At 46.6% G+C, this 12,893-nt stretch overlaps 1 protein-coding gene across 9 annotated transcripts in view; it reads right to left on the bottom strand.

Annotated features, from left to right (window-relative positions):
• The window catches only part of NCOA3 (nuclear receptor coactivator 3), a 61,601-nt gene that overhangs the window by 23,859 nt on the left and 24,849 nt on the right, over positions 1–12,893 (bottom strand). For 6 of the 9 annotated variants that reach the window (XM_065849642.2, XM_065849650.2, XM_065849651.2 and 3 more), the window contains exon 2: positions 1,378–1,449. The gene's annotated coding sequence lies outside the window, so the exon portion shown is untranslated. Of the gene's footprint in view, positions 1–391; positions 593–1,377; positions 1,450–2,838; positions 2,861–12,728; positions 12,839–12,893 lie in introns of those variants that run through there. The other 3 variants (XM_071815458.1, XM_071815459.1, XM_071815460.1) reach the window with 3 other exon arrangements.

Below are 12,893 nucleotides of genomic sequence, written 5' to 3'. Positions count from 1 at the left end.
GCTCTTCTCTGGGGACACCACAGAAGCTGCTCCCCAGCACTGAGGGGTTTACAGTACAAGCTGGTAACAGTCAAACTGATTTTCCTGCTACAGCAAGCATTAGCATAAGAAGCTGTTATTCAGTGAGTTAATAATGGAAGAAATAACCAGGTGTTATATTTATTTATTGAATATGAACCTATAACTTCTACCAGGCTAAAATGTTTTTTCCAAAAATAAATCTATTTGCGGGTTTGGGGAGTTTTCCTCAAATTGTGCTAAATTTTAGATAAGTAGAAATTACCCAAAACTCAGGAATGTGTTCAAGTCCAATGGACATCGACCGGTACTGAGCACAGTAAGCACAGAGTGTCCAGCTTGGGACGAGAGATTCTCCCCTGGTCTCACTCACCTCACCCTCACACAGACGGGAGAGCCACTTAATTGACAACATCCATTAAATCGCTTTCTGCTAGTTCATCTTCCAGTGCCCTGGTTTCTTCCTCCAGCTCAAGCACTATTCCCTCTGTTCTCAGCACTGGGAGGTGAAACATTATTCACCAAACAGGACATGGCAACTGGGAAGCTTCAGTCCCAACCAGGGCCCCAAAACCATAAACCGTTGGATGCTCCAGACTGAGTTTTTGTGTTTGTTTGGCTGAAACAGTTGACCACACGTGCATAAAACCAAAACCCACAAAGCATGACCATACAATATAAATCTAAAACACATCCAAACTATTTAATAACCATATTATATGTATACAAACATTTTTAACACTCTTTGGTCCCACAAAACCATCAACTTTTTCCTATGCTAAATACATGTACTCACGGCACCCTGGAAGCTTTTCGGCTCGAGCTGATTTCTTGTTTAAATATTCAGTAGGGAAAAAGCGTAAATTGGCTCTTGGCATTCCCCAGAATAAGCCAATTATGGAGAATTAAATCAAACCAGATTCAATTAATCGTGAAGACTGTCTAATTTTGGTTTTAATTCTATATAGTGTTAAAATCTTAACTATAATCCTCCTTTCTAAAAAAAACCAAAACCTAAGTCACACGGTTTTTTAAGATGCAGATTGTGACAAACCAACTGGTTTATGCTGAGAAGTCCCAAATATTTAAATTTGATTTTATATAAATAAAACTAGAGGACATTCCACTCAGCAAGTCCATAGTCCTAGTGAAAAATCGTTATTACAAACTTGTATTTCCCTCAAGTACACATATATAAGAAGAATGTCAGCTTGCCTGCCTTCCCTCCTTCCTCTCTCGCCCCTCTCTATAGAACATGCTTCTGACACGTGTGTGTGCAACCCGACAGCTGTAGCGTCCGAAACGGTCAGGGAGCGAGGACCCAGGTACACTCGGCTAAACCCGGCATGGGTCACTCACCTGTCCTTAGCAAACACGCACAGGCGCTCTCCCACAGGACCTTCGGAATCAGAAGTCATTTTAAGTCACATCCTGAAAAAACAAAATAAAGCTTTACTTTAAAAAGAAAGCACTTGCTTTTTAATTCTTTCATCTAATATTGATGATCTTACCAAAATTAAACACTCAGTATTGCGATATTTTAAGGTTAAATGAGTGTAAAACTCACTTATTATAAGTGCAACTGACTATAATCTGTATGCTAAACAGCTTAAAAGTCCAGATCATCACAAATGCCACCCGCTCAGCTGGGTTCCCTTCCACAGAAGAACGAACATATTTTAAATGTGGTGCGTGTTTGCTTTGGTTTGGTTCTTTTTTTTTGTTTGCACTTGAAGAAATGAAGGCACTGTTGCAGATGTCTGATCTCAGCAGCTTTTAAATCCTCATACAAAAAGCTGCAGCCCCAAATGAATTATTTTGCAACGTTATGCCTGGCAAGTGAAAAGGAAGCGTGCGGCCACTCAGCCCGTTCCGCTCGCGGGCCGCAGCCACTGGAGAACAGCAAACGGCCCTCGGGGCGGGGAGCCCCGCTTTCCGCTGCTCTGCTCTTCTACGAAATCCTAGGAATGATTAATCCATATTGTCATGCATTTTATACAAGGTATGATTAAGTCTACTAATTAGTGGGATTCTGGATCTCTACAGAGAATTACAGGAACTTAGGAAAAGTTTCAAACAGCAGCTGTGTGATTGAACTGATTTACTGCAAACCGCTCAAAGCGCTACGTAAAGCAGAGGCTGTTCAAGCTAATTAGAAAAATAAAGAGCTCTTGGGAAATATTGGCGAGACATTCAAAGGTAAGTGCACACCATGGTCCTGTCCTAAATCAGGAGTGCCAAAATTGGTACCTCTACCCAGACTACTCACTAGGTAATCACCAGCACGCAGGTAAAGGACTTTTATTCAAGTAGCTAATTTCTGAGGAAACTAAACCGAAGCTTTCCGTATGGACTGGTTGCATATGCATTCGTCTGCTGTTTTAACCACCCCTCTGACAATACTGATTGTAGCGTTATTTATATGAACTGGAATTACCAATTAGAAGGTTGATTGACAACGTGGTCACGTAAGAGTAAGCATCAAGGGTAAATTGTCTCCTAATTAAAGACTTCTATCACACCATTTTATGCTAAATCAACCTCTGCTCATCGTGGAAAGCAGAACAAAAGCACACACACACACACAAAGTAAAATAAGAATAGTCTTTTTTAAATCTAAGAAATCCTAAGATGCAGTATCAGGAATGTGTGGATATCACGGAAAATTAAATCCTTCAGCTGTTCATGTCTGTAAAAACGCTAAATGGGACGAGCAGGACGCTCGGTGCCGCCTGCTGCCCGGCCTCCCTGCGCCGCCTCACACCCCGCGACGCTGCCTCCCGATGTCACCTCTGGGCACAAAAGGGCAGCATCACTCACATTCACCGGTCAGCTGGATGTGCGGGTTCTCTTCCCCTCGGCTTTCTACAACCGCTTGATACCCTGGTGAACATACATACATATATATATATATACCTGTGTGAGAACAGAGGCAGTTCAACAGAATCACAAACAAGAGTCTCACTGAGAGCGTGACCTATGTGGGAGAAAAGAACAGCCCAAAAATCACTTAGAAGTGGAAGATTCAAGACCCAAAAGTATCAAAAAGATTCTTTCTGGAAATGCAAGGGGAAAGAGAAGAACCCTAAGGTGAAGACCAAATAAAAATCTTAACACAGTTTTAGAGTATTATATTCCTCTCAACTAAATACTCATCCACGGATGCCAATATCTGAGCTGTATAAACAGAAGATGCGATCCAGCTTCTCAAAGAATTACTGCAGTGAAGTAACTAAAGAAAAACCCGAAGGCTCCTGAAGGGTTGGAAGAAACTCCAGAGGAGCGTTTGCCCTCACCCGGCCTGGACGAGCACCGCGTTGAGCCGCCCGCGCAGCCGCCGGCCCAGCAGGTGTGAGACCCCAGTGAACCAACAGGTTAACAACGAACACGCTACAGAATCATTCTGCCATGTATCAAAAGTAAAGGAGACCTCGAGTTACTACCACTGTAAATAGGATATGAAAAATCCATAAATTAGTAAGTCGTTACATTGTTATCATCTGTGACAAACAACACCAAAAAAACCATCCCTCTTTTTCAATAATACATGTTTTCTCCTTGCAAAGGAAAACCCAAGCTCTTAAATATCGAAAGTTGACCATTCAACCCTGCTATCCCTGCTCTAAGCCTACATTCCTCCCCTTCTCAGTGCCGAGGTAACAGCCAACTTCTTAACTTGAACAAGACTCATTTCAGCGTTGTTTCCTGCTCCGCTCCACCTGCAGGAGCTGCGCCCCGAGCGCCGGCTGGCAGCACAGCTCCGGGCCTGGGGCTGCGCGCTCGGCCCCGGCGCCCGCGCTCCTGCCCTCCTGCCCTCCTGCCCCGCTCCTCCTCGCCCCCGGCCGCCCGGCGTGCTCAAAACCAGCGCTCGGTACACGCGCATCGCTGCGAGCTCCACGTAGAGACCTCCAGCTGGTCTCCCACTTCAGGATGAGCTGCAGAGCAGCTCGGTTTACACCGTATAGAAACCAGGCATCCAGCACAGCCTGGCTACCGAATGTTAGTGTACATACAATCCAGTTTTCAATCCCATTTTAAACCACCTAAACGGAAGAACATTACATTAGTGTGGATAGGATGGCTGAGTGACAAGCCATAGCGTTGCCTGTGGCACAGACAACAACACTGCGACAGAGAGCTAAAGCTACACTGGTTTTAAGGTTAAAATATACATATATAGTCACAGTGAAATATGCCAGACACGGTAGAATCAACGGCTACTTTTTGCAAGAAGATGTAAAAAGGATAGTATCTGTAATCCTCCTTAAATGTTTGAGAGATAATTACTGTGCCCGTTTTAAAGAGACATCAAACACAATATACTACACTCCAAACTACAGCACATAAAACCAACTTATTTGTAAACCTCTGGTGGAGGAAAAACGCAGCAGACAAAACCAATGCTGCTGCACCTTCGCTCCAGCTTTGTGAATCCGAACGTACATGTAACAAACCACTGAAACAGACTGAGCACACCCGCCTAACGCAGAGCTTCTGGAGTACCGTGACCCTTCTGTACTCAAAACTCTACACTTATCTTTCAAGATTAAAGCAGCTCTACTTGCATTATGAAGGAAACAGTGAATTATATTGTTAATTGTACTGATACATCATTATCCTAATCTAGCACTAATAAAATAACTATTCCATAACACACTCATTTGATCATTCTCCACTCTTCTTCCCCTGCCCCCTCAGCCAAAAAGGTCATTTCCTAGGTAATAAACAACTGACCCACAGACTCCACCGAACCGGGGCTGCTGCTCTGGTCAGAAAAAGAGACAGAAAAGAGCGCCCTCTACAGCCCGGCGGCCAGCACAGCGCACCTTGTGAGACAGAAAAGAGCGCCCTCTACAGCCCGGCGGCCAGCACAGCGCACCCTGGCACCTCGCTGCAACGCGATCTTAACCCAGCACACATCCTTTCCACATCACACATTCTGTCCTGGCGAGACTGTAATTCTTCAGGCTCGTCAGGTTTCATTTACCAGTTCCCCGCAGTGTTTAGTAAGCACTATGCACTGCTCAGCTATTTTTCAGACATGACAATTAACTCGAGCCTCGCTCACTTTGCATATATTAAAATGACAGGACACTCTCAGTTAAAGGATGGGCAGAGGTGGAACACACTTGGAGCGCATCTCCTGTTCCGCTGATAAATAATGCATGGGCTCTATTTTTGGAATGTCATTACTTGTTAATTTGTTTCCTATACGTCCCTGTTTGCCACTCACAGGAATAGCTATAGGACCCTGTTATAACAAAATGTATGAAAGAGAACAGGGGGACTCCAGTGAGCTCCATATCAGAAAAAAGACAAGTCTTGCCGCTTACGCTGTCACCATCCACTGCACAACACCCGTAGACATCTCTCACCTGTCACTTCTGCACAGTGCCCCGTGGCAAAGCGGGTACCGCGTCTCAGCGCTGCTCCAGAGACACAGGGGCCACCTGCTAGGCTGGGAAAAACGCTTCCCCACGCCCCAGCTGTGAAAAGGCACCGAACTCCTCCGGCCAGATGTGTTTGTCAGGACACTGCTCCTGTAAGTACGGGGCAGCGACCGCGGTCCTTAATCCTGACCCATCCCCAGGCCACGGCACTGAGGAGAACCTGGGCTTGCAGTGCAGCTGATGGCACCAGCTGAGTGCTTCTGGAATACCTTTAGAACGTTTTTATCACGGGTAAGCCCTTACAGACTTGGATCTGGAAGAGTCAGTTAACAGTTATTACAATAAAAAGAAAGCTACATTCATGCTACAACCTTAGATTCACTGTTCTGACAGGTCGGGAATCTCGTATTGATTGACCTCAAAATAGAACAAACATATCTGCATCCATTTTGAAATGAAATTACATAAAAATGAAAGTATTTAAAATTAGTTATTCCTAATGCTCTTGGTTGTTTTAACAGCTTTAACATCTGCTCCTAATCTCTAGGAAAAAAACCCATAAATATAGATTTAGAACTCTTTAGATCGCACCCGATCTCGCACTACAACCGCACTCTCCTTTGGTGATATTCTGAAGCAAACGACCTCTGAGATGACAAAATAGTATTTGTTGCACAAAACTCATTTTGCCACAGTTTGCCATAACTTTCCGGTATCTACAAGTCCACAGTCAGCTACATCTTCCTCTCACTCACGGAGAATAATCTGAAGACTATTTGTGACCTAAACTCCTTCCTGTATAGCCCATGCCAGCTTGCTGAGGAGGAACCGCAGGAGGAGCGGCCGCTGGAGCCGCAGGGAGCCAGGAGCCCCAAGAGGGGCCACATCTGCACCACCTCCCAGCAGACAACAGGCGCCTCATCCGCGGGACAGGGGCACGGGGGAGGGAGCGCGGCTTTTGGCTGGAACATGAAGATGTGAATAATTCTGCAAGATGCAGCTAGGAAGCACTATGGGCCATAACGAAGTTAGTCTTGTTTCTTGTTGGATGTCATAGCCAAATTCAGTTTCTAGAAGAATCAGGCACGAAATGGACTCAAACACAGAGAAACAGGAAAAGGAAACACGAGTCTTTGCAGAAGGAGAAGGGTAACAGGCCAGGTATGATGGACACATTTTACAAAAGCGACCACACAGAAGGGAAATCCATGGAACAAACAAAGCCTGGCACCTCCATGGACCTCGGAACCATCACTGCCCGGCTGCCAGAAACTGGACAAGACCCCTGGAGAAACACCGAGGCAAAGACAGCAGGAAACTAGAGACCAAATTCCCACTAGAACTCAGATCTTCAGAGATTAAAACCTAGAGGACTTACCCAACTTACTTCCAAATTTGAATAGTATTTATATTCTGTTTTCAATATGACCTTTTTACCAGGCGCATGGGACACTGCAGCGACTGAGCATTATTGCACCATCACCACAAATGCCCCGCTATTTAGAACCTCAAAGTCTTGAGTTTCACTATATGAATCGAGTGAAGATTTAATTTTCAAAACTACTTAGAATTCTGCCAAAACACTTATCCACGTTAAACAAAGACATACGGACTGCATGACACATATATTCAAAAATTTCTAGCACATCACAATGCCTATTTATTTCTTCACAGCATTTGTAGCTCCAGTTCAAAGTATTAAACCCAAAGATCTGAAATAGTCTTAATGAGGAAAAAAGAAAGAAGTCAGCACAGCAATCAGTTAATGCTCGTGTACGCAACTTAAGGAAGTTCTCAAACACACTATCCTATAAAGTCAGTCGTATTTAAAAACCATAGGCAGCTCAGAAGGCGGTGGAGCACGGATCTGCACACGGGCGGCGCCACGTGAGGAAGCAGCACGCAGCCAGCCCTGCGCACGCTGCACCGCGACGGCAGCCGGGGACGGGCACGGGACAAAAAGACGCGGGTTCTCAAGTGAGCTCTGAATAACGGCTGCTCCACCTACACAGCCCTTGGAGCAGAGAACACTAAAAGATACCTATACAGCTCTTATAAGAAAGGTTAGCGTTCAAAAACTTGAGAGCTTGTCTACATGGGAAGAACTGAAACACCCAAAGAACACGGTTAATCGAATGTAAACAGGAAATACAGGACTAAAAAAAGAATGAGAGCGCTGCCTTGCACCCTGCTCCAGCTGATAATAACAAGATATTTGAACAACACGTCAGAAGCAGGAAGCCAGCAAGGGAGACAGGGACCTCCTCATGGCAAAGGCATGAAACGGGCACTCAGGATAAAGCCGCAGCTCTGAAAACCAGTTCATGTTGGCCTTCACCACTGAACACGTTCCCACTTCCAGTATTTCTTTGTAGCAAACTGGCTGGAGAAGCAAAATGAATGTTAAGGAATGAGAGGAAGAAGTAAAAGCAGCGACACAAGGTGTTAACTGGCCACCAGGACACGTTCCATCACCAGAGTACCGCAAGTGACTCCCAGAACCGCTGCTCGGAGCGCCCGTGTGTCCCCAGGGGCGGGGGCGCCTGGCTGGGGCAGCCCCTGCTGCCACAAAGGAATCTGGAGGGACACTTGGGACCTACGGCCCAGTGAACCCGACCCCCACGCCCTGGTTTCCATCTGCAGTAAGATGGCAAAGCCACCCTACAGAATAGTATCAGCGAGCCCACGAACAAACCACGCCTGCAGAAAAGCAGCCAGCATGGTATGGTTTCTGAATAGGGAATGAAGGAAGCTGCACAGAATTACTATGTGACCTCTATGATCTTCAGACTGATCTGGTATTTCTTGTCATTTTGCATTTGTTAAAACTTGTACAAATACTTTTTAAAATACTGGAATTGCTTTAGCGCAGTAGTGCACGCAGCACAGCAGCAGCATGGCACAACACTGGACTTCATTCCCGCGTGCTAACGTCACCGTGCTCCCTGCTATCGTTCGCTGTTCAGTACCAGTGACCAGCACCAACAAAAATGAAGCCACCTTGTGGTCTACCTTGACCTGAGTGAGGCATTGGACACAGTGTGCACAGCATCCTCCCAGCTGAACTGAGGAGTGCGGTCTGGATGAGCGGGCAGTGAGGTGACTGCCAACTGGCTGAAGGGAAGAAGCCAGAGAGTTGTGGTCAATGGGCAGAGCCCAGCTGAGGCCTGGATCCAGTGCAGTGCCTCGGGGGTCAGTGCTGGGGCCGGTATCATTCACAGAGAGTGAACAACGGGCATGGTGCAGTGACATATCATGCGTGATTTTTTTAGCACAAGCTGTAAAGTTGATCCCTTTTGTTGTTTCAGCCTTCCAGGTCTGGACTTGAGCAGATTACTGTAAGGACGCCTACACACACCAAAGGAGTGGATGCAACAGTATGGAGGACTTCAGCCAATCTTCTGTGTTCCTTCCTCCATCTGTTCATGGATGTGGTCTCTCTACTGTTTAAAATTCATGTACTGCTTTGAGACATAGCCAGATAGGTCACACTGATTACCATCCTAAAGGACAAGTACTATATGCTCAGTAAACATCAGAAGGTAAGTTTAGAGAAATCAGAGATAAAGACAAAATAGGAGAGATAAGAAGAGCTCTCCAGAGCACACACAAAAGCTGAATGTGAATTGCAGAGGGGGTTCTACATCAGCATGCGGAATTTCTTGGAGCAATCCTGTCCTGCTCTAGCCCCACTCCAACAAACAACCTAAGACCAGTTCTAAACGGTGCTGGAAATCAAGCAGACTCTGCTGGAAAGACCGCAGCGCGAACGTCCCGGTGTGCAGACACCAGCAAGGCGCGTTGTCCGCCGTGCCCGTGGCCCGAGCGCACTGCGGCCACCGCGAACCAAAACCAGCCCGGCTACTACGAGCAAGAGCCGTACGGATAATGCGGCCTGCAGAGACTACAACTGCATAAAGTCCTTCACCTACAGCAGCCAATGCCAGTATTTACCGCATTTTTCAAAAAAAATGTTAGGGGTGAAACAAAACAGAAGGTCTGATTCACTGAGATCACATCGCTCCACCCATCTGAAAAACACGGTGTTCTACCTACTGTTCTGTATGCTAACAGGAAACAAGAAAAATCAGACTGACTCCTGACCCCCAGTGCCAGAGAAACAAGACTGTGTGTATGTACACCTATGCTTACAGGATTCACAGGTCTGCAGCTTAAAAATGTTTGCGTCCATTCATCTCACTGCATCCTGGTGGCATACGAGAGAACTTACCCAAATTACCAAGCCCGCAGAGATGGGGAGAGAACGAATACGCTGATTTTTTTTGAAGTGCCTTGTAAGAAGTTTGTTGCTATAATCCTGCTCCAGCGCTAGAGCAACGCCAGACCTGAAAGCTGGCTGACAGCGTTTTGAGCACCTCTAGATCTGATCAACCTCTTTCTTAGAAAAGATAAGTCTCTATCTAACACAGCCCTTCAAAGAGGGATTTAAATTCCAGAAACCCAACCCACTATTGTTGCAGAGGACCAAGAGTTCACTGGAGATCTGCAACAGGGATGCTGGCAGGACAGCTTTGAGACGAACCTACTGAAGAAGCCACTTACTGTATCCCATACTGAAACACTTGAACTGCAAATAGCAAGTTTCACCACCAACTACAACAGAAATAAAAGCAGAGAAGACACAGACGCAATGGTAATGTTTTAAAAACAAACCAAAAATCTAAGTTACAGCCACTCCAGGTCTGCTCTTTCTCAGCATCACTTGTGCCAGGGTGACCGTCAGGAGCTTCAACGCCAGCTGCCAGGGCCGGCCCGCACGACTCCGTGACCAAAGCCAGGAGACTAAAGGGAATCAGCCAGCAGAAATCTGAAGCACACAACAGCAGTGCTGATACGTTTAGGAATATAAAACACTTCCCAAACGGAGAGGTTGTGCTCTAGAATTTCCTCTAAATCGTCTTTTCACTCTTCAGTAAAACATGACAACAGGAACTTCTTCTCAGTGAGGGTAACAGAGCCTGGCCCAGGCTGCCCAGGGAGGTTGTGGAGTCTCCTTCCCTGGAGACATTCAAAGCCGCCTGGACACCTTCCTGTGCGACCTCACCTAGGCGTTCCTGCTCCAGCAGGGGGATTGGACTAGATGATCTTTTGAGGTCCCTTCCAATCCCAAACATACTGTGATACTGTGATACTGTGTGAACTGCTTACTCCAGATAACAGAAAGAACAGATGAAAACACCTTGGTGCAAACCTCTTTTTAAATTTCTCATTCACAGCTCCGAAATCTTGGTGGGAGGGCAGGGAAGAAAATGCTAGAAGGGCAGCTCCAAAGCAGCCAGCACCTCCCCACCGAGAGAACTGGGGAGATGTAACCAACCCACAATCTGCTCATAAACACTGAAAATATCAGTACACAACTCTGCAGTTTATTTCAGTTTGTGACTGCTCATTTAACACTTTTTGGTTACAAAATGCACTGACAGTATCCCAGATCTCCCTCTTCCTGGTCAGTTTCTTTAAAAAGAAAGGCTACACTAGTGGTTTTCTCATGATCAGCAGGCAGCTCTCAGTAACAGCCTTAAATGAGACTCCTGCTAGAGCAGGAGGCTTTGAAGCTGTAAGATTTACAAATCCAGCGAAGTTTGTGTTTGCCTCGCTGAAGAGTTGCTCTTCATTTTTTGCCAGTTTCCCAGCCCACAAGTGGCACATGCAACAATATTTTAGAGATCACCCGTTTCGAACACTAAAAGGCATTTGCACCCAACATCACCATGATGCAACCATGCAACTGTTCGAGAGAGGCCTTTCAGACAAAGACATTCAAATGACACTTCAGAAATAGAGTCCACAAGCGATTCTGCGTTCCTAGCAGTAGTTACTCCTCTTTCCTTTAGAAGAGCATTTATTTATTCCGTATCGCTGTGAAAGGCAGTATGATCTGCAGCTTCAGTGCAGCTCCACTGAGAAGGCAGAACTGCCACGCAACGGACAATGAGGAGACAGGAGGCACCCAGGCGCGGGGAGGACAGAACAAAGAATCACAGGGAGTGCGCAAAAATAAACTGTATAATAGCTGCTGCTTGGGAACACGGGCTGGAACAAACAAGGAGGCCACCAACTACCATTACAAGCGCATGTTTCTTTTGCAGTTGCAAGGAAAACTGCACAAAAGAGGGGGCGGGGGATCTGCTATTAATCATATGATATTCATTGTTCCCTCGGTGTTGCTGGCACCGCTGCAGGAGACTCCCTCCGTTCCCAGATCAACGGCAGTGAGAACGGCAGCACTCCGAGAGCAGCCCACACCGAACCTTCACAGTCTTGTCCCAGTATGCTAACGCTGCCACAAACCGAGCACTTCTGAACCGCTGAACTGCTTACTGGACTGAGCAAAAACCAAACCCAAATCACGGCAGCCGAAGGTTCCTCCCCACACTAATCTCTCATTAGAAAAATGAACACCCTATATAAATACGATGAAACTATTTGCAAGAACAAGCCACTGGCGAGGTGAAAACATCATCCTGAAGCAGTCGGGCATCCAGTTTCTTTGTTGAGGAGGAGGTTTGAATGTTACCTCTGGAGAAGGTGCTGAGCGAGGCCGTGCGGCGGCCCCTTCCTTCCCGCACGGCAGCGCCGGCAGCGCCGCACGCCGGTACCTGCGCGGGCAGCGAGCGAACGGCCGCGGGCGCAGGAAAGGAACCGCGTCAGCAGTTCTGTTGTCAGTGAAAAGACAGACGTGTTTAAGGGGAAAGAAACGTGGATTAGTGAAGTCTCCTATTCATACTTCATTGAAAACGTAATGCTGTTTTAATTTTGCTGCTTTGGCCAGGCTACAGAGGGAAGGTGAATTTTCTTGACCACAGATTTTTATTTTTTTGTGACAAACTCTGCATAGCTTGAAAGTGACACACACTTTAATTAAGTCCAGGATTCATCAGAGCGCCCTGCCCAAGTGAAAAATCCTAACATTAGCTACAAGGGCCTCTGCCACTTCGCAAGTTGGCAACGAAGTTCAGCTGGCGCTGTCTCCCAGACTGAACAAAACACATTCTTTCCCTTAAGGAAGATACAGAAGAATATGAACAGTTACAGTTAGGTAAATACGTATTTGACAGACCGCCTTGCGACCTAAGTAGTAATAATGAGACACTTCTACCTTGGCTTTCAATCTGCAGAAAAACAAGCCGTTTCTGAAGCAGCGGCGCTCAGCAGCCAGCGCGCCGGGTGACTCACCCGCCCCTCCCCACTTTCTAATTAGCCCTGCTCGTCAGCATCAACCCCGTGGTTGGGTTTGGGTGCGTTTGTTTTTTTTAACCACACAAAAACCATCTTGGAAGTTGAAAAATGGGCTCCTACTTGTTTACCGCTCGGAGTTTCGGGAGATGGCTGGCACCAGCGTCCCCGTTAGCTGGACACGCAAGCTACTTGCTTGTGCTTGTCCTCCCCCCGCCCGCAGCGGCCGCATGCGGCGCGGCACGGCCCGGCCCAGCACAGAATAAATACAGGAAAAGGGGAGCCGGC

The sequence above is a fragment of the Patagioenas fasciata genome, chromosome 16 (genome assembly GCF_037038585.1).
Source record: "Patagioenas fasciata isolate bPatFas1 chromosome 16, bPatFas1.hap1, whole genome shotgun sequence".
NCBI classification, from domain to species: domain Eukaryota; kingdom Metazoa; phylum Chordata; class Aves; order Columbiformes; family Columbidae; genus Patagioenas; species Patagioenas fasciata.
Note: the sequence above shows the minus strand (reverse complement) of the source record. Positions and strands in the feature narration are given on the sequence as shown.